Below are 19662 nucleotides of genomic sequence, written 5' to 3'. Positions count from 1 at the left end.
GAATGTCTGTTGAGTTAATGTGAAGCAACCGAAATCGCTACAAGAATGGCCGAGAGAATTTTTTCTTCAAAATACCACTAGGGTCAATCGTCACTAAGATGGTCTGTTACCGTCCAATTTTTAAGTTCCCAACCATTTTCGGCTTTTTGCACACATGAGTTTATGAATTACACTGTGTAACAGCATGGGTTTTTACCTACTACTAAGAACAATGATATGTAAAGCCTGTTAATTAAACTGCTTGTATTCTATGTGATGATTTGGAACCCTCAGAAACCTTCAAGTTGTACAATAGCTAACCTATGCAACCTGTGAAATCTTAGTGGAGTTACCCTGGTCCTCTCTTCCCCCTCTCCTCATTTATGTTTGTCACACTCGTGTGTTATTTCAAATTACACTGTAAGCTCCTTGGGACACTTTCTTACTATATAATTGTACAGTGTGTAACACAATGGGGATCCTACCCTGACTGGGTTTCTAGGAGCAATCACATTACAAATAATACTATTATGTATTATTATTCGTATTGCTGTAGCATCCAGGGGCCCCAATCATAGATCAGGACACCACTGTGCTTAGAGAACAATAAGAGAGTCCCTGCTCCCAAGAGTTTACAATCTCAGTAAAATTCAAGAACAACACAGATACAGAAGACAGACAGGTGGAGCACAAGGAAACAATAAGAGAATACATAACAATAATTCATGGCAGAACGTTTTAAAATAAATCAGGCACACTTTCCTTTTGTCCTCCATCCCATCTGTTTCAACTTTCATCTTATCTTACAGAAGTAAAACCAATTGTTGATGCAAATTTTTGGAAAAGAGCTGGGTATAGACAAGATAAAAGCAGTATTTATTTTGCTTCAGCAGCAGCAGCTTTAGATTTACAAAAGAAAAACAAGTAGAACACTGGTTGCTGTAGATGAAAAAAGCTAACACCAGGATGGAGTGCAAGAAACACAGACATAAATTAAACAAATATTTGTTGCACAGCAACAGTTAAACAGTGAGCAAAATGTTCTTATTTAGGATAGTATGTAATTTCCTAAAACAACTAAGGTCTCTTTTAAGGCATCATTTCAGCTGTTTCTGATGTGAGGTTGCTGTACTTTTTCTCATTCTTTATGTTTCTAGTTATTGAGACAATAATAATATAGACTCGTGACTAATTTCAATGTCATATAAAACCAGTAGCATACACATAATGTAGTAATTATCAAAGCAATTGTCTCTAATAACTCTTCAGGGGATCATTATCTATAAATCTGCCACTTTCCCTTTAGAAGTACAACCCTGCCCTGTCAAAAATCAAATTGCATTTTCATTAAAATACTCCAGAAGTTAAGCAAATAAGCTATGGAACCGTGCCTTGCAACAAATCATTATTTCATGCAATAATATATACTGTCGAATACCAAAGTAGAAGGACATTTTTGAAAACAAGAGCTTACATTTTTGATTGGGTTTCCCTACGTTCTTTCTCTCATACTCTAGAAAGATAGTTACAATGGGATGACACATTACAAGAAATTAAATTCTCTGTATGAATTGCACACATACTTCTAGGGCCCAACTGCCAAGCATATATTTGCAATGCGGTCAGACTATATTCAGGACAGCCAAGAATTATGTATGTATTCAAGGCAAAAGGAATAATTGCATTGAAGTCACTTTGATTCTGAGGCAAGTATATATTTACATGAAAAAGAAGTATAAGGAGAAGGAATCACCCTGCATTATCATGTAAAGTGCACAAATGTTCACAGAAACAAGCACCACTTCACCGAACTCTGAGAGAAAAAACAAAATGGCATCTTTAAACGTATCTACCACCTCCCATCAAAGTCTGTTCTTTGCAACCACCATTATTTCCCCTCTTTTAATGGCAACATAATTTTTATTAAAGGGTCAACATTCATGAAAGAAAGATAATTTAAAATATACATTAAAAATAATTTGTAAATCAAACACTCCTAGCTGTATTTTAAATTCATCCCTCCTCTTGACTAGATTTGTACTGAGGTTCAGATTCTCAGAAGCAAGTCAACCAGCTAAATTTATCCCTGATGTAATTCCACTGACTTCCTGCTCCAATCAAAATCAATGCCAAACCTCCAACTGACTTCCATGGTTACAGGATCAGGCCTTTGGTCTTACTTAGGCAACACTCAACTGATGTCAGTGGGAATTTTGCCTGAGTAAAAACTGATGGATCTGAACCTTTAAGGTGCTAATTACCTCTGCGCTCTTGATAGGAATTGCAGAAATTCAGCAATTTGAATGATCAGAATCTGAATGATAATCTCATCTCATTGGTTAGTCCATTCTTACTAAGACATTTTTTCAATAAATTGGTTATTGCTAACAGATGAATCTGGTCACAATCTTGGCTATTCTGATGAATGAGAGCTAAAGCAGTGTATCTCAACCAGTGGGTTGCAGTACCCAGCGGCACAAAAGGCAATCAGGGGAGGTGGTTGTGAAAATTTTATTACAAACTAAAGCAAAGAAAATGTTAATCCCCCTGTCTTTGTTTCAGAGTAATACTTGCCCTTCAAGGTCAAATATGCTCTGTTAACCTTCAAAACACCACACAAATAAATTATGCAGGCTTCTCATTGTTATCATGGATACATTTTTACTCTTACTTTTACAGTAAATGTAAAGGGGTTGTGCACATTTTTAACTTTGAATAGGGGATTGGCAACCTGAAATAGTTGAGAACCACTAGTCTAAGGAAATTATTATCTGGAAATTTAATAACAACACTAATATTTGGAGTATTGCGCAATTTTAATTTGATGGGGATGGAGTACTGACTCCCAATGTCTCTTTTAGTCCCAATGTCTATCTTCGATGCTGTTTGTTAGTCAGGAATAGTGGAATGCTGCATTATGGTATGCAAGGATGTTTGCATTTATCACTTTTTGCTTGTCATTTATTCCTGTTTTGCTGAATTATTCATGTTCATTTGTTATAGCAAAAATAGAGAAAGATACAATTTTGAAAAACTAAATCAAATGTTCAGGATTTTTAGGCAATTTATTTTCAAGAGCCATTGAACAGCTTTGCTAAAAGCCTCTTACAAACTTTGGGGAAAATACTGCCTCCAATAGCATGTGTGCTATTTCCTTTGACTTCAATGGGAAGCCCATTCATGTATCCATAGCTAGAAAGGGACTATCTAAAACTATCAGAGTGGAAGGGGCATATAGCTAGATACTTGTAAAACACCCACTTTAAACCTTGAATTCCCATGAAACTGGCCTTGGGTAGGTTCCAGTCTCTGTATGTGAGCCTGTGAGATTTTTTTGTTTGGATTTTGCTTCTCTGAGCTAATTACAAACTCTTTTTTTGCCCAGGCTGGAGGTTGCTATGGACTGAGTCAAAACTATTATCATCAGGAAAGGTGACCTGGGCCAAAAAATTAGAGAGACAAAGGGGATGAGGTTCTCTGGACCAACTACTGTTGGTGAGAAGACAAGCTTTTGAGCTCTTCCTGATGTATGGGAAAGGTAGTCAGAGTGTCACAGCTAAATAAAAGATCAAACAGATAGCTTAGGGTAAGTAGTTAGCACATATTCTATGGGACCATTCAAGGTGAAAACATGTTTTTTCTCCTGGATCCATGATTGACTGAACACATCCCCAATAAAAGCAGGAGTTTCAGCAAAGCCATTTAATTTGATTGCTGTTTTGGGGCATGTCTACATAGCAAATGAAGGTGTGATTGTTGGACAGGTAGGCATGCTCATGCTATCTTTAATCTAGCTAGTGCAGATAACAATGAAAGTCCTTGTCTACACTAGGGCTACAGCTACACTACAGAGTTAAGTTGATGCAAATTATACCGATGATCATAAACTGCTATAATTACATCACTTGTGTATGTTCACACAGTGCTCCTTCTGTTGGCAGAATGCATCCACAGTTGGTTCTCTAGCATCGACAATAAGAGCAGTGCACTGTGGGTAGCTATTCCACTGTGCAACTCACAACCTTCTGCACCTAGGAGTTGTGGGAAGGCAGAATGGATTGCAGTGCATCATGGGTGTAGGCTCAACGTCCCATGATGCAGTTTTTTTCTGTCCCATTATCCTATGGGCTTCTGACTATGTTTCATGACATTTTTCAAAAGTCCCTGTTTACTGTACGCCTGCCATCTCTGTCTGAAAGGATGGATCCTGCACAGCTCTACACCGTTGTGATCAGTGTTATGAACACAATGTGACTGATCATGCAGTATATCATGAGCTTCAAATCTGAAGAGGAATCCTTGGTGCCTCACCTACTGTGTACCATGGAAAGAAACAACACAAGATTACTTTTGGCATTCATGGAGCAGCTGCACAGAGTGGATCAAATTGGGCTCCACAGTTGCTGTTGGGATCGGGAAACAAGCACTGAGTGGTGAGGTCACATCATTATGCAGGTCTGGGATGACTAGCAATGGCTGCAGAACTTTTTGATGTGCAAAGCCACTTTCCTGGAACTATGTATGGCGCTAGCCCCAGAACTGCAATGCAGATTGAGATATCGTTAGAGAAGGTTTTGGAACAAATTGATAAACTAAACAGTAATAAGTCACCAGGATCAGATGGTATTCATTCAAGAGTTCTGAAGGAATTCAAATGTGAAACTGCAGGACTACTAACTGTATCTACTAACTACTAACCTATCATTTAAATCAGGATCTGTACCAAATGACTGGAGGACAGCTAATGTGATGCCAATTTTTTAAAAAGGCTCCAGAGGTGACACCAGTATAGGTCGGAAAGCCTGACTTCAGTACCAGGCAAACTGGTTGAAACTATAGTAAATAACAAAATTGTCAGACACATAGATGAACATAATTTGTTGGGGAAGAGACAACATGATTTTTGTAAAGGGAAATCATGCCTCACCAATCTACTAGAATTCTTTGAGGGGATCAATAAGCATGTGGACAAGGAGGATCCAGTGGATATTGTGTATTTAGATTTTCAGAAAATCTTTGACAAGATCCCTCACCAAAGGCCCTTAAGCAAAGTAAGCTGTCATGGAATAAGATGGACGGTCCTCTCATGGGTCTGGAAAAAGAGGTAAACAGTGAGGTAGCAAAATTTGCAGATGATACAAAACTACTCAAGATAGTTAAGTCCCAGGAAGACTCCGAAGAGATACAAAAGGATCTCTCAAAACTGGGTGACTAGGCAACAAAATGGCAGATGAAATTCAATGTTGATAAATGCAAAATAATGCACACTGGAAAATATAATCCCACCTATATGTATAAAATGATGGGGTCTAAATCAGCTGTTACTACTCAAGAAAGAGATCTTGGAGTCACTGTGGATTGTTCTCTGAAAACATCCACTCAATGTGCAGCGGCAGTCAAAAAAGTGAACAGAATGTTGGGAATCATTAAGAAAGGGATAGATAATAAGACAGAAAATATCATATTGCTTCTATATAAATCTTGAATACTGCATCCAGATGTGGTCGCCCCATCTCAAAAATGATATATTGGAATTGGAAAAGGTTCAGAAAAGGGCAACAAAATAATTAGGGATATGAAACGGCTGCTATATGAGGAGAGATTAATAAGACTGGGACTTTTCAGCCTTGAAAAGAGACAACTAAGGGGGGATATGATTGAGGTCTATAAAATCATGACTGGTGTGGAGAAAGGAAATAAGGAAGTGTTATTTACTCCTTCTCATAACACAAGAATTAGGGGTCACCAAATTAAATTAATAGACAGCAGGTTTAAAACAAACAAAAGGAAGTATTTTTTCACACAATGCACAGTCTATCTGTGGAACTCCTTGCTAGAGGATGTTGTGAAGGCCAAGACTATAACAGGGTTCAAAAAAGAACTAGATAAATTCATCGAGAATAGGTCCATCAATGGCTAGTAGCCAGGGTGGGCAGGGATGGTGTACCTAGCCTCTGTTTGCCAGAAGCTGGGAATCGGCGACAAGGAATGGATCACTTGATGATTACCTGTTTTGTTCATTCCCTCTGGGACACCTGGCATTGGCCACTGTCGGAAGACAGGATACTGGGCTAGATGGAGCTTTGGTCTGACCCAGTTCGGCCATTCTTATGTTCTTATGCAAGGACAACAAAATGAGAGCTGCTCTCTTGGTGGAGAAGCGTGTGGCAATCGGCGTGTGGAAGCTGGCAACTCCAGACTGCTACCAGTCGGTTGTGAATCGGTTTGGAGTCCAGAAGTCCATCATGGGGGTTGCTTTCATGCAAGTGCGCAGGGCATTAATCAAATCCTGTTCCGAAAGACTGTGACTCTTGCAAATGACTGGCTTTGCGGCAATGGGATTCCCTAACTGCGGCAATGGGATTCCCTAACTGCAGTGGGGGAATAGATGGAACGCATATTCCAATTTTGGCCCCGGACCATCTTGCGATGGAATACATCAATAGAAAGGGGTACTTCTCTATGATATTGCCGGCACTTGTGGATCACTGGGATCGTTTCACTGATATCAACATGGGGTGGACAGGGAAGGTGCATGAAGCACGCATCTTCAGGGAACACTGACCTGTACAGAAAGCTCCAAGCAGGGACTTTCTTTCTAGACCAGAAGATTCCAATGGGGGATGTTGAAATGCCCATAGTGATCCTGGGAGATCCAGTGTATCGGCTGACATAGCTACTGCCTCTCATGGGAGGTGGAGTAACTAATCCAATGGGAGAACTCGCTCCCATCAGCTTAGGGTGTTTTCACCAGGAGCTCTACAGCAGCACAGCTGCGTCAGTGCAGCTGCACCACTGCAGCGCTTCTAGTGTAGCTGTACACACAATGATGATCTGATGGCATGGGTTTCAGTTTGGGCTAGCAACCCAAGCATGTTTCCAGTGTCCCCAGTGGGCTTGTACTTGGCAGCTAGCCTATTCTGCAGCCTTTGCTACCATGTCTTCACTACTATTGTTACCCAAACTAGCTAGATTAAAGCTGGCACAAGTATGCCTCGCCATTCTACAGGCACATTTTCATTTGTAGTGGAGACATACCCTTAGAGGGAGGCTGATGCAGTCTTACGTGAGATCTCTGATCCTTATGGAAAACAAAGAAAAATTATTCAATAATTTACCCTGGCTATTGTGGTACTGGCACGCAACGGGACAGACTAGCAGGCTGTTATCCCTAACTCCATCAGGTAGTTGAAACCAACTGTGTTCCTTCTCTCTCTCATAGAATTTTGAAATGTATAGTATAAATTCCCAGACATACAGTTAGCTGGTGCCTCCGCAGCGTGCGCCACTCACACCCATTCTAATGCCAGACCTGGCTGCTGCCATAGCTTTGCAGCAGATGCCTGTGGACACGTACACACACACACCTCTCTCTTTATGAGAACTGCTTTGTTGTAGCACACTGCCACGACCACCTTATTTTCAGACAGCTCCAGATGTTTCCTCTCCATGTACCGCCACATAGCCATGGTACACATATGTTCCCCCAGCCCACTGATGTTTGCAAGTGATGGCCTGCAACAAAATTAATTCAGACACCACTCTATCCAGCTGGAGAGTAGCCCTCCTTAGCTTCCTACTTACCTCTCTTTTAAAATATGCTTTTTAGTCAGTATAATGCTTTTTAGTTAGTAGAAAAACTTGAAGTTCTTTACAAAGGTATGTAAGCATTATCCTCATTTTACAGATGGGAAACTGAGGTACAATGAGGGTAAATTGCCCATGGTCAAAGATTGTCAGTTTATTAGGTTTGATTCTTATTCTATTGCCTTATTCATTGGGCCATGCTGCTGTCTCCCTTTAAAAGTGTGGATGTTGATTTTAATTTTTTTTCTTCTCTTCCAAATAATGATGCTGCTTCTGTTGCCCATCTAAATCTGACATTTTACAATGTGGACAATAGGCCTGCTTCAGCTTTTAGCAAAGCAGCAAACCTAGGCAAATGTGCATGAACCCAAACCTTGTCTATAAGTTCAGCTTCAGACATGATAAAAATGGGTTGAACCTAAATCTTTTCAATCCTCAGTGCCTTGTGACACTCCTACAAATTGGATTTGACACTAGAATTCTCATATTTATTTTGAACTGGATTTGAAATGGTTCTAAGGGGTCTATAAACCTTTATACATTTCTCACATATTTATGACAGAGAAAAATGTGGGTTTAGAAAATTAAATTTCTGAAACCTCTTATTTTGTGTTGTGCCTTCTGATTTCTGCCAAATAATTTACACAATTAGTAAATGGTTCCTAACAGTTACATTGAGGGGGCCTAGTTTAATTAAACCTACCAGAAAGGAATTCATTTTAGAGATCCCCACCAAGGAGATATGTTCATCAATAAATCTTGAAAGTAATATATTCAAAATAGTTTCTAATGCATTTTGAAATCCTAGTTGAAACAGGTGGGTAGAATAGTAAAGGCATTCACCCAAATGAACATCCCATGACTTCCCTCTGCTCAATTTCAGCATATTTCTTGAAATTAGTAATTTTGACTCTGAATGACTTTATCTAACCTTAATATCCCTCATGGTTTTCTATTCTCATTTTTGGCAGCAAGTTGCATTGTGCAGCTCAGCTTTGTCAATGTCTTTAGAAGTATGAAACCTCCATTAATATGAAATACACTGTCAAGCAACTTTGCTCCCAGATTGCTTCCACTAACAGCACAGCAGAAGCAGACAGATGCCAGAAGTAATGTGAATATTACCTGTGGCTGATCCCTCACTACACTGACTCATTCTTCTCTAGTGAAGCTTGGCATCAGCTAACAGCACACCCACCACTTACTAGTTTCTGGAGACTGCCTTTTGTTCCTCCTCAAACAGATATAAATGTCCACAAATCCACACCTGTTTGTATTATTTCATATCACTGGTTTGGAAAAACACAAACAACGTTCAATAATCTTCTTCTGCAACATCATTATGGCCCTTGCTGTGGACAAACCTAACTCTCGAATCTTCCAGATTGCCATGTAACAGCCAATCTGCTTAATCCTGTATCCTGGCAAATCCAAAGACACAATGGAGAGAACACCAGTAATTGTAAAGGAATGGGTACTAAAATCTGTAGAGGCAAAGCCTGCCTGCATCAATCCCCTATTCAGGGCCTGCTCAAACTGAAATTTTGACAAAGATGTAACAAGAAAAGATAAAATTTCTTCAGACACATATTCCATATTGTCTTTTGCAACCAGAAAACCTCTATACTGTGCTATCAAAGTTCCTTGCTTTATGTATCCTCACAGTGCCTCATGACAACTTAAGGATAGACAGTAAATAAAGTCTCTGGCAATATTTTTCACCTGTGGCCTTATCTTTTTTGGGAGGTTGGGTGTTTTACTCTTCTCTTCTTTGAAGGTGGGTCTACAGGTAGGTTTGCAAACCTTCCTGGATTGTGCTGGAGTCTCCAGGAATTAAAGATTAATCTTTAATTAAAAATTATGTCATGTGATGAAACCTCCAGAAATATGTCCAACCAAAATTGGCAACCCTAGCTACAGGAGTTTCCCAAGACATCCTTCCAGCCACTGTTTCACATGAGAAGTGTTTGCACACTTCCTAAGTTTTATTTACCCCCATAATAATCAGAAAATGGAATATTTCACTTTTATGGAATAATCAGAGTTTATTAAAGTTACAGCATAGAGGGTGCATGGGTAATGGTAGTATACTGAAAAGCTAGGGGGTCACAAATCAAATTACTCAATTCAGGGCTCAGCACACATTTGCTACCAGTCTGAAAAGAGCTATTAGTAACCATAGTGAAATACAGAAACTGCTTTTCACTACTGAATCATTACAGAGATATGGCTGGTGAAATGCCTGAGATTTCTACATCTAAGTGGAATGGGTGGAAAGCAAATATTTGCAATTTTCTCTTCAAGCATGAAAATTTTCAGTCAGCCATCCTCACCACAGAATAGTTTTCTCTTTGAAAGAGAGACAACCAGTTAGCTGCCCCAAAAGGTGAATTTAAACAAGATTAGCTCTAGATTTCACAGCTGTTGCCCATGGCTGCTCTAAAGACTCAAATATCCGCTGAGGAATGAATCCTCTTTGAGGCTTCTGACCTTGTTGTGCTGAACAACACTTCATCAGTTTCCTGAGTGCAAAAGCAAATTGTTGCACACCCTTGGAAAGAATCCCATTCTTCACAGTTGTGAAGTGTTCAGGCAGGGATCAAATAGGTTGGCTTGATGGGCCTTGACTTAGAGGTGGCTCTTCTGCTCTAGAATCTAAGCTTTTGTTTAAAATTGTTTAAAGGGACAGATTTTTATTTGCATTAAGTCCACAACCCCTTTGCACTAGTGGCATAAAATAGCCTTGGTGTAAATGAGAATCAGGCCCTCAGTCTCTAGCCCTTATTCAAAAGGTGAGTTAAGTGTGAATGGATGCAGTGATGTCCACTTGAGCCTGGAGACAGCCTGAAACAATGGCTCTGAGAAATAAGAGCTGCTCCCATTTGTTTCAGTGGGACATTGACCCTGAAGCCTAATTATAGCATTAGCTTTTCATTGCTGATAGAACACAAAGAAAAAAGAAAAGATTACCATATTATGAAGATCAGCACAATATATTAAAAGTGGCATCTTATTTTGATGTCACAAGCAGGATGAGCATGATTAATTGGTGGAGCTTGGGATACCATCACTGTTTTTTCTTCAATTTGACTTCTGTAAGGGAATAAAGGAGACTTCCCTTATATGCAATACAAATTAAACTGTTAAATGCAGTCAGTGGTAATCAACCAGCCACCTGCTTTTTCTAACCTTCTTTCTTTGTCAGGTAATACAGTTGGAAAGATCCTTGGAAAAAAGCCAGTATAGCAGCGGTGGGCAACCTGCAGCCCGCAAGCAGCCCATCAGGCTAATCTGATTGCGGGCCCCAAGACATTTTGCTGAAGTTGACCCTCCGCAGGCATGACCGCAGGAACGTGCTGGCCGCTGCTTCCTGCAGCTCCCATTGGCCGGGAATGGCGAACTGCGGCCACTGGGAGCTGCGGGGGGCCGTGCCTGTGGACAGTCAACATCAGCAAAATGACTCGCAGCCCACAATCAGATTACCTGATGGGCCACATGTGACCCATGGGCCGCAGGTTACCCACAACTGCAGTATAGTGTTCAGGTCAACATAGAACCCTGGCTGTATTGGCCCAGTATGCGGAGAGATTCTAAAATAAGGCAAGACAGTTTTTAGGCTTATGGCGCTCATAATCTGAAACAGACAACTGCAACAAGGACTATCAGTGGTTTGATTACAGATTTCAAGCATATTCCTGTTTCTACAAGAGAACCCACAAAGACCGAACAAAGAATTCTCTAGCACAAGCAGTACCCTCTCCCTAAATCTTTTGACTATCTTTAATTGTGGTTCAAAAAATTACCTAGACTATCTGGTAAAAACACTACTCAACAATTTCTAATCCTAATGATGTTCAGAAAAAGTTCAGACAATGTAATGTTCTTTTAACACCTTTCCTCTTCTGATCTCTTAATCACATTAGGTGGTCAGAGTTGGGAACTAAAACCTTTTCTCCTCAAATGTCTGAAAATAACTACAGTTTCTTTCAGTACTTTTGATATATTAGCAAATTGCCAAGAAAGAGGAATGGATGTCTCAGGAAACTGCTAATTAAATTCAGAGCAGTTCCCCGTTCCTTCACAGGGTCACATCTTGCCCAGACAGACAGGAAGTTGTTACTGTCTGATAGTTGCTCTGTGGCTTAGAGTAGCTGAAATAGTTAGTGACTTCAGTGGATGGGTATCTTTATCATTAAAAACACTGTCACAATTGGCACTAACTGGAATCCTTGTTGGCAGCTTCACCAGAGGCTCAACCATGAATAGGCGTAGAGACTGAATTACCCTCTCGGTCCCAATGGTGTCCTGTTCCATTTTAAGTATGATGCACATTGATTGGGGCTTATGCTGCCACTGCTACTGCTTTAAATGCTGTGCAGTAAAAAACTTCAGTCTCCAGGAATTGCAATCAACACCTCAAATGTTCTGCAAAGTCCACCCAAGTGGAGGGATCTTGCTCCATTAAAAATGAGGCCATAATGAAATAATACTTTTTCTTTTCTGCTTTTTTCATTTGTCAGTTCTACAACTGAAGATCCTAGGCAAATGTCAGCCCTCCTCCCAAACCCCACCTAAAAACAAAACAAAACAAAAAAAACAAGAAAAGTACTAGTGTACTAGGGATTACTGAACATGGGCTTTGGGTGTTGGACTTTCAAAATCCCTTAATTTAATCTTTTATTTACCTCACCCCTAAAGATTGTGTGTCATAGCAATGTTTGCTGCAGAACGAGTCCCTTTGCAGAGTGATGGTGATCACAGGGGCTGAGCTTCTACAGTATGAAGACCTCTCTAGCCACCCTAGCATCTCAGAAACTGGGCAGCTCAGGAACTGAAATCAGATACAGTATGTTATACTGTCACTAGAAAGTCAGGATGGCTCACCTGTTTTATATTTAATTTTACTGTCTTGGGCTACCACTCCTGTTAATATCTGCAACGCATAGGATCATGTTCAGAGGAAGACAAGAGGAACACATTTATGAAATTGTACAGTAGTTTATTACCTAAAAGGGTAATGATTTTGCAAGGACCAAAGGGTCATTTCTGCCTTTTCTTCCCTCCAAGGAGCACCTGAAATCCTGGGCTATCCCCAAGCATACATTAAATTTGTAAGTCTCTAGGGTGCCACAAGTACTTCTGTTCTTATTACTGACACAATGTATGTGTGCTCATACAAAGAACTGTGTAAGAGAGGACTGATAACACATCTGACTTAGTGACTGCGGGAAAAGCTCAAATCCACTAAAAAAACAAGTAAATGACTGTACTGATTATCGGCATACAGTTATATAAAAAACCCTTTCAGCTGAAATTTGGCATGAATAGCACCTGGGCAAGTAAAGTAGCAGCATGGCTAGATCTCTCTTAACCTGGATTATGCTGGCTCTCAGTTCTTGCTCTTGGAGTGAATAATTTAATTATTGAGATGTGAACACTGACGCACAGAACAATTTTGCCTGATTATGCATTTTGTCACCCATGTTGCCCTTTGATAAAACGCTACTAAGTATTGCACCTCTCTGAGCATGGGTGACCTGATTCTTGATGGGAAGCCTGGTAGTCACAGGGCACAGTGGCTATGATTTTTTGGGTAGTCCTTTACAATGAAGCAGCTGATTTCAGACATGAAAATGCATGTGCTGGAGTTTTAATAAAGGACTATATGGAATGCAAGGTAACTGTGAATATTGTCATTAATTCAAGCAAAGCTAAGTATGGGTCAGTTAAACTGTGACACAAAGATCGGGTGAAATTTTATCCTGGCTAGCAAAATGCCCTTATAACGTGATAACACAAATGTTGTTCATAAAGCATTGTCACTCCTTACATGGATTCTGTGTGATGAGCAGGAACCTGAAATGATGCAGTTTCAGGTGACTGCCAACATGCCAATGACGGAGCGAAGAATTTGAAGTTTCCAGAGGATGGATGTCAATAATTTGTAGTTCCCAGGTATTGGGTAAAAATGTGAGTAACAGTAGTTGCATCTTTTGGCTCATTGAACTGGAGTAAAAAAGGACAGGACATGTTCTAGGATCCCAAGCATTAGTTGGCAGGGATATTGTTGAGAAAGAAGGCACAGTAAAAGAGATACAGACACTAGTCAGTCAGAAAAACTGTGACAAAAAAACTGTGTCAACTTCTTGGTAGCCTCCAATACACTTTGTTTGGATACAAAAATGGCTAAGGGAACATCTTTCCATTAGGGCATTCTATATAATAACAGTGACATCAATATATGACCCCTGCTGTTAATGTCTATTGTAGTCTAACAAACCATTGAATTAGTTTATAAATGTGTCACGGAAAAATATTTATTTTCACTGGTCTTATTATTAATTGTATGTAGATGGTAGTGCCTAGAAGTCCCATTCAGGATTGAGGCTCCATTGTGCTTGCTACTGTACAAATATATAAGAAAACATGGTACCTACCCCAAAGACCTATTGTATGGAAGTTTTGCCAAAACTGTGTGAAAGGAGAGATATGCCCAGGAATTATAAATATCTAGACATTTTCTCATAGTGGAGGCTTTCTTCATATGTAGGAAACCATTGGGTGAATTTTTTTGGTTGGATAATTTTTGAAAGGTTCCTTATGTAATTAACAATCAGTTAACTGGTCCTTAATCAGTTAATTTAAGGTCCTTGCTTAAAAACAAAGTGATTTGAATTTAATTTTTTTGCTTTCTGGTCTATTTTTAGCTCAGTTACCCAGCTTATTTCAGTTACCTTAGTACAGTTGCTTTAGTTCAGTATCTGAAGCTGAAAAGCTGTCTTTAATCTCTGATACCCTTTGGACACTTGGCTATAGGAAGAATAGTGTGAGGTCTGCTACAGAAGTCCGTCAGTTTCAGCACATTTCAAGAAAGGAGCAAGGGTCATGAATCAGCGACTAAAGCTCATCATGCTCCAGTTTATGTGTATGGCAAAAAAGGATCCAGCTATCTCCAAGAACAGTAACCTTTTTATTGGTTCAAATGACTTATCTATATTTCACTTTGAGCAAGTATTGCAAAGAAGTTCACAGAGAATCAGGATTAGTCCATATAGGTAGAATCATAGGACTAGAAGGGCCCTTGAGTGAAGTCACCTTCACTCACGGAAGAATTATTTAGACCAGGGGTAGGCAACCTATGGCACACGTGTCAAAGGCGGCACACAAGCTGATTTTCGGTGGCACTCACACGGCCCGGGTCCTGGCCACCGGTCCGGGGGGCTCTGCGCTTTAATTTAATTTTAAATGAAGCTTCTTAAACATTTTAAAAACCTTATTTACTTTACAGACAACAATAGTTTAGTTATATATTATAGACTTATAGAAAGAGACCTTCTAAAAACATTAAAATGTATTACTGGCACGGAAAAATTAAATTAGAGTGAATAAATGAAGACTTGGCACACCACTTCTGAAAGGTTGCCGACCCCTAATTTAGACCATCCTTGACAGGTGTTTGTCTAACCTGCTTTTAAAAATGTCCAGTGATGGGTTCCTTTAAGACTAGGCTGGCCACCTCAATTCCCCGATTCAGGTTTCCAGAGTATCAGGATTAGACAAATTGACAGATAAATTCTGACCAGCTAAGAAGTTACTATTATTTCCTTCATTAACGAACTGCTTGCTGTGCAAAAACAATGAGATCTGACAGTCAGTCTGTATGCTTTCTGGCTCATGCATCATCACCAGTAACCCTGAGATGTATTACATAGTGGTTGCCTTTACAACTTTCTCAAATGTCTTTGCTACCATACTATTCATGTTATTCCCTAGGTTTACCTTTCATAGGAAAAATGTGGAAAGCAGTGCTGACATTATCTAGCAACAAAGACAAAGCTGTAAAGATTTTAAGGGTGATAACTGTCAATGTAGTTTAAGGGACAATTGCAATGTATATTTTTGTACATTTCCACGTAAATACTCTGCAGCTGCAATTTAGTAATTCTGATGGTGACATGCAAGCCCCAAATTTAAATCCAGCTCATTCGCCCTTAGTTATGTTGGCCCTATAGTGACTACTGAAGTAAAAATTAGCCAAAATGTATGGTTGTCAATAAAGTCAAATGGAATGACTCAAAATTAACACAGGAAACAGGTCTGTAGCATATGAAGGAAATGTTTCTACAGAGTCCCTTTTCTGAGCATAGCTGCATGATAAGGCCATAATCCAACACCCAATAAAATCAATAGGAGGGCTCCCATTGAGATCATGGGTATTGGATTGCCCCCTAAGTGAAATTTTATTTAGCTGAGATGATGAGCTGAAGTCTATGTGAGTTGAGGGTGCTCAGTATCTCTTATGATCACTTACTACACTTATTATTGTAAGTAATATGATCACTTATTACACTTATTACGACAGAGTGATGACAGGATATGACGCTGGGGGGGGTACATTCTATATATATTTAGATGTGCATCTACAGCGATACCTATTTACAAATCACAGAGAAAAAATGAAGCCAAAATCAGATGATGGCCACAACACAGGAGTGGGCTATTACATCACTGTCTGAAAATGTGTGAAACAGGTCAGAAAAGGAAAACCAAGAAGACGAGAGTAGCAACAACAGCAGAAACCAGAAAAACAAAAGTACTGATGGAAAATGCAATATAATATGAAGTGTAAAGTCATTTTTTGTGACAGTGTAGGTAGTTGCTATGGGTAGATTAGTCAGTAGCTTGGGAAATTTTATTTTTAAGGCAGTCTTTGGTGACTACAATAGGTGCAGATATGATTAAGTTGTACTGACAAATACGCATTGAACAGAACTTGTCAACATTTTCCAAGTTATTGAAATTTCAACCAAAATATTTTAAAAAATGTTGAAAATGTTTTGAACCAGCTCTAACATGTAAGCTTGTACAGGTTCCCTGGACAAATTTGGTCTGAAGCTTTCTTTATCCATTTATTTTGATCATTTCTCTATGCAGACTACACAAAGGGATGAAATCCTGGCCCTTCTGAACTCAATGACAAAACTCCCATTGACTTTGATGGGGCCAGGATTTCAACCAATGTATGTAAGGCATAAGAAAATTAAAGGAAACTAAATTGGGAAGTATTGCAAATACCAGTGAGGACTGAAAAAAAAAAAACAATACTAAGGGACATAGAAAGAAAGCAGAAATACTATATGAGCAGTACATTACTAAATATGATTCAACATGGAAAAATGCAAATTAATAGATAAGGGAAATAGGGGAAAATAATCTGAAACAGAGGAAAAGAAACCTGAAAAAGCAGTAGTGACAAAAATTCCGAGCAGTGGTCAAGTACAGCAAATTGGATACAAACCTGCAGTGCAATACAATAAAAGAAAAAAATGCATATACAGTTTGGGGCTGCAAATGTAAACTTTGGGTAACATATTGAAAAGCACCTGGGGGCAGATTTTAAGGGTATTTAGGCACCTAGAGATTTAGATAGGCACCTAGTGAGATTTTTGAAAGTGCCTGGGTACCTAACTCCCACTGGGCATGAAGGGATTTCTGAAAATCTCATTAACTGTCTATCCTTAGGCAACTAAATATCTTTAAGAATCTGGCCATTAAAGCCTAAATCTCCTTGATTTCCAGCCCTTTGACTTTCAATGCAACTTCAGCTCCTAAGTGACTTAGGAGTTTTAGAAAGCTTTTGTCCTTCATTATGCCATCCTTACAGAATTCTGCATAAAGTTCTAGGATGGTGCATATTACCAGAAAGATTTCAAGGAATTCATTTATGGGTAAATAGACAGACCAGAAAGAAATAATGGGTCAGATTTATCTCTGTTATAACTTCACTGATATCAACAAAGTTAGACTAGAGATGAATTTGGCTCCTTATATATTTCTTGGTTAAATGAAAATTTAAATTTAAATATAAAGACACCAAGAAGGCAGAACAATCAGTATAACTAGAAGCAGTGGGATGAAATTGAGGAACAGAAAAGATGAGCTGAGTACCAACAAATGTTCATAACATTGAGCTGTATCAGACTAAGGAGTAGTCTCTTAATGGAAGTGGTGGACAGGCCATAAGCTGCTGTACAGGTAAATGATTTGCACTCAAGAACAGATTGTAGGGAGAAATCCTGCTTGCTGGTGGACAAGATATTTTCCCATTCTAATTCTCCGTAGGCTAAATTACACTGGTGCACTACCATCATGATTTTATTTTATTAAAAACATTTACCAGGTACAACAGCTATCTCAGAAGCATATATTGTATATGTTGCGCATCATTATTTTATTCCAGGTTTTTTTGTTCTTTGTCTCTGTAGACAGGTACACTTACTCTTGAAAACAGGAAGCAGCTATGCCCACTCTGGGCTTCCCCACAGCAGAGTAGTGCTGACAACTGTTAATTTTTCAGGTTACCTCAAATGCACATGCATGTGTGTGCACATCCCCCCCACACACATGAAAGAATATCTTCCCTCACTCTGCCTAGGATTTCTTGCTTAATAAGAATTAGTCAAAGTCCTGAAGCACAGTCAAGTTTTTAACTGTTCTTAGGCTGTCTATCTCTTCTGAATTTCTATAGAATATTGATTCCTGACTTAAAAGTACAATTATCCACATAATTAAGCTGCCCAGGTGAATACTAACTCTGGCTGATTAAAGGACTATTTTAAATGTACAGATATTTCAATGATTAGAAAGCAGGGGCAATATTAATTTGATTTTTCACTATTTATTGCCACAAGTTTTTAAGAGAAAAGCTCTTAATATAGGTAAATTGCTATACTTCAGGATGTAATCCACATCAAGATACCTGTGCTTATTTGCTTTTCAGGAGCATCTGAGGAAAAACGTCCTAGAGTAGTTAATAATCATTGTTTTCTTGAAGGTCAGAAAGCTCATTTCAATACTAAACTCTAGAGTACAGATGTTGGTCTTTGAGATTGCCATAACTCTAGCACTTCTTATATTAAGCAAATGGAAGCATAACCTAAATTCACTTTCTATAAGTTATCTGGATGCATCCCTCCACAGTCTAGCTACAATTTAGGCAGATTTAATACACAGTTCCTCAGGCTGCCCTACCAATTACTTCTGTGCTGACCTGGAAGGATCATTAATATTAGGGAGTCGAGAGGCAATTCAATTTCCATGCTGGCTCAACCCTAAGCCTCTTCTAAGTAAAGGCTGTCAGCTGTGTCAAATTATGTATGATGCCTAGGTGATGTGGAAGACTGTCTATTAGGGAGTAGAGCTGGGAATGGCAAACTCATTTCACTAAATTTTCCAGCTGAACATGTACTATCATCTAAAATGTCACACGGCCAGAGTTATTGGAAATGAGATAATCTAACATAACCAAATATATTCAGATAAAACAGTGATGGGGGGAGGGAGAAACAAGATTAGCATTAGAGATGATCAGTATCATGAGAATCACAATATACATTAATATTTTAATAAATGTAAGCATGTATGTTTAAAAAATGAGGTGAAAAAATCTCTGTAAAAAAACCTCCTGTTAATGTAACCCTGTCACCCAATGCATGGAATTTATACAGTATACCAAGTAAGCCACAATGACCAAATTTTGAGATTTAATCCCATCACTCCTAATGATAGGAGCACTATCATAGAATCATAGAATATCTATGACACTATCTGTCATCCAAATATAGATACTACTGTCTAAAAGATTAAGATAATTTAGATCCAATTCTATACATAACCTTTTTACAAACATGTCATAAAAAATAGAAAACTGGCTCAACATACCAGTTAATGTTTATAACTTGTAAATCAAAGTACATTTCTACAATGCTCTTCCTAAATATATTCTCCTCTGAAACAAAACAAGTAATCAAGAAAGCTTTTCCTCCTTTAACTTCTGTCTCATAATAAGTGTAAGATGTGAAAATATACTTTTTCTAGTATAGCGGTTCCTACCTTATCCCCCTTCTAGTATAGAGATTCCTACCTCATTCCCTTTAAAGACCCTAATCCCCTTTCATCCACTTTACTCCTCCATACAGAGTATTGTCTGTACTCACTATCAGCATATAGTTGTCCCTCTGGTAACAGTCCTGCTTTTCCTAGCTTTAATTCCCATGGTGCATGTAGACTCTATAATAACAAGGCATTTTCACTATT

The 19662-nt window shown here is 38.9% G+C and overlaps 1 protein-coding gene across 50 annotated transcripts in view; it reads right to left on the bottom strand.

Annotated features, from left to right (window-relative positions):
• The window catches only part of NRXN1 (neurexin 1), a 1224094-nt gene that overhangs the window by 60551 nt on the left and 1143881 nt on the right, over positions 1–19662 (bottom strand). The window lies entirely within an intron of this gene.

Source organism: Chelonia mydas, chromosome 3 (assembly GCF_015237465.2).
Source record: "Chelonia mydas isolate rCheMyd1 chromosome 3, rCheMyd1.pri.v2, whole genome shotgun sequence".
In the NCBI taxonomy this organism is placed as follows: domain Eukaryota; kingdom Metazoa; phylum Chordata; order Testudines; family Cheloniidae; genus Chelonia; species Chelonia mydas.
Note: the sequence above shows the minus strand (reverse complement) of the source record. Positions and strands in the feature narration are given on the sequence as shown.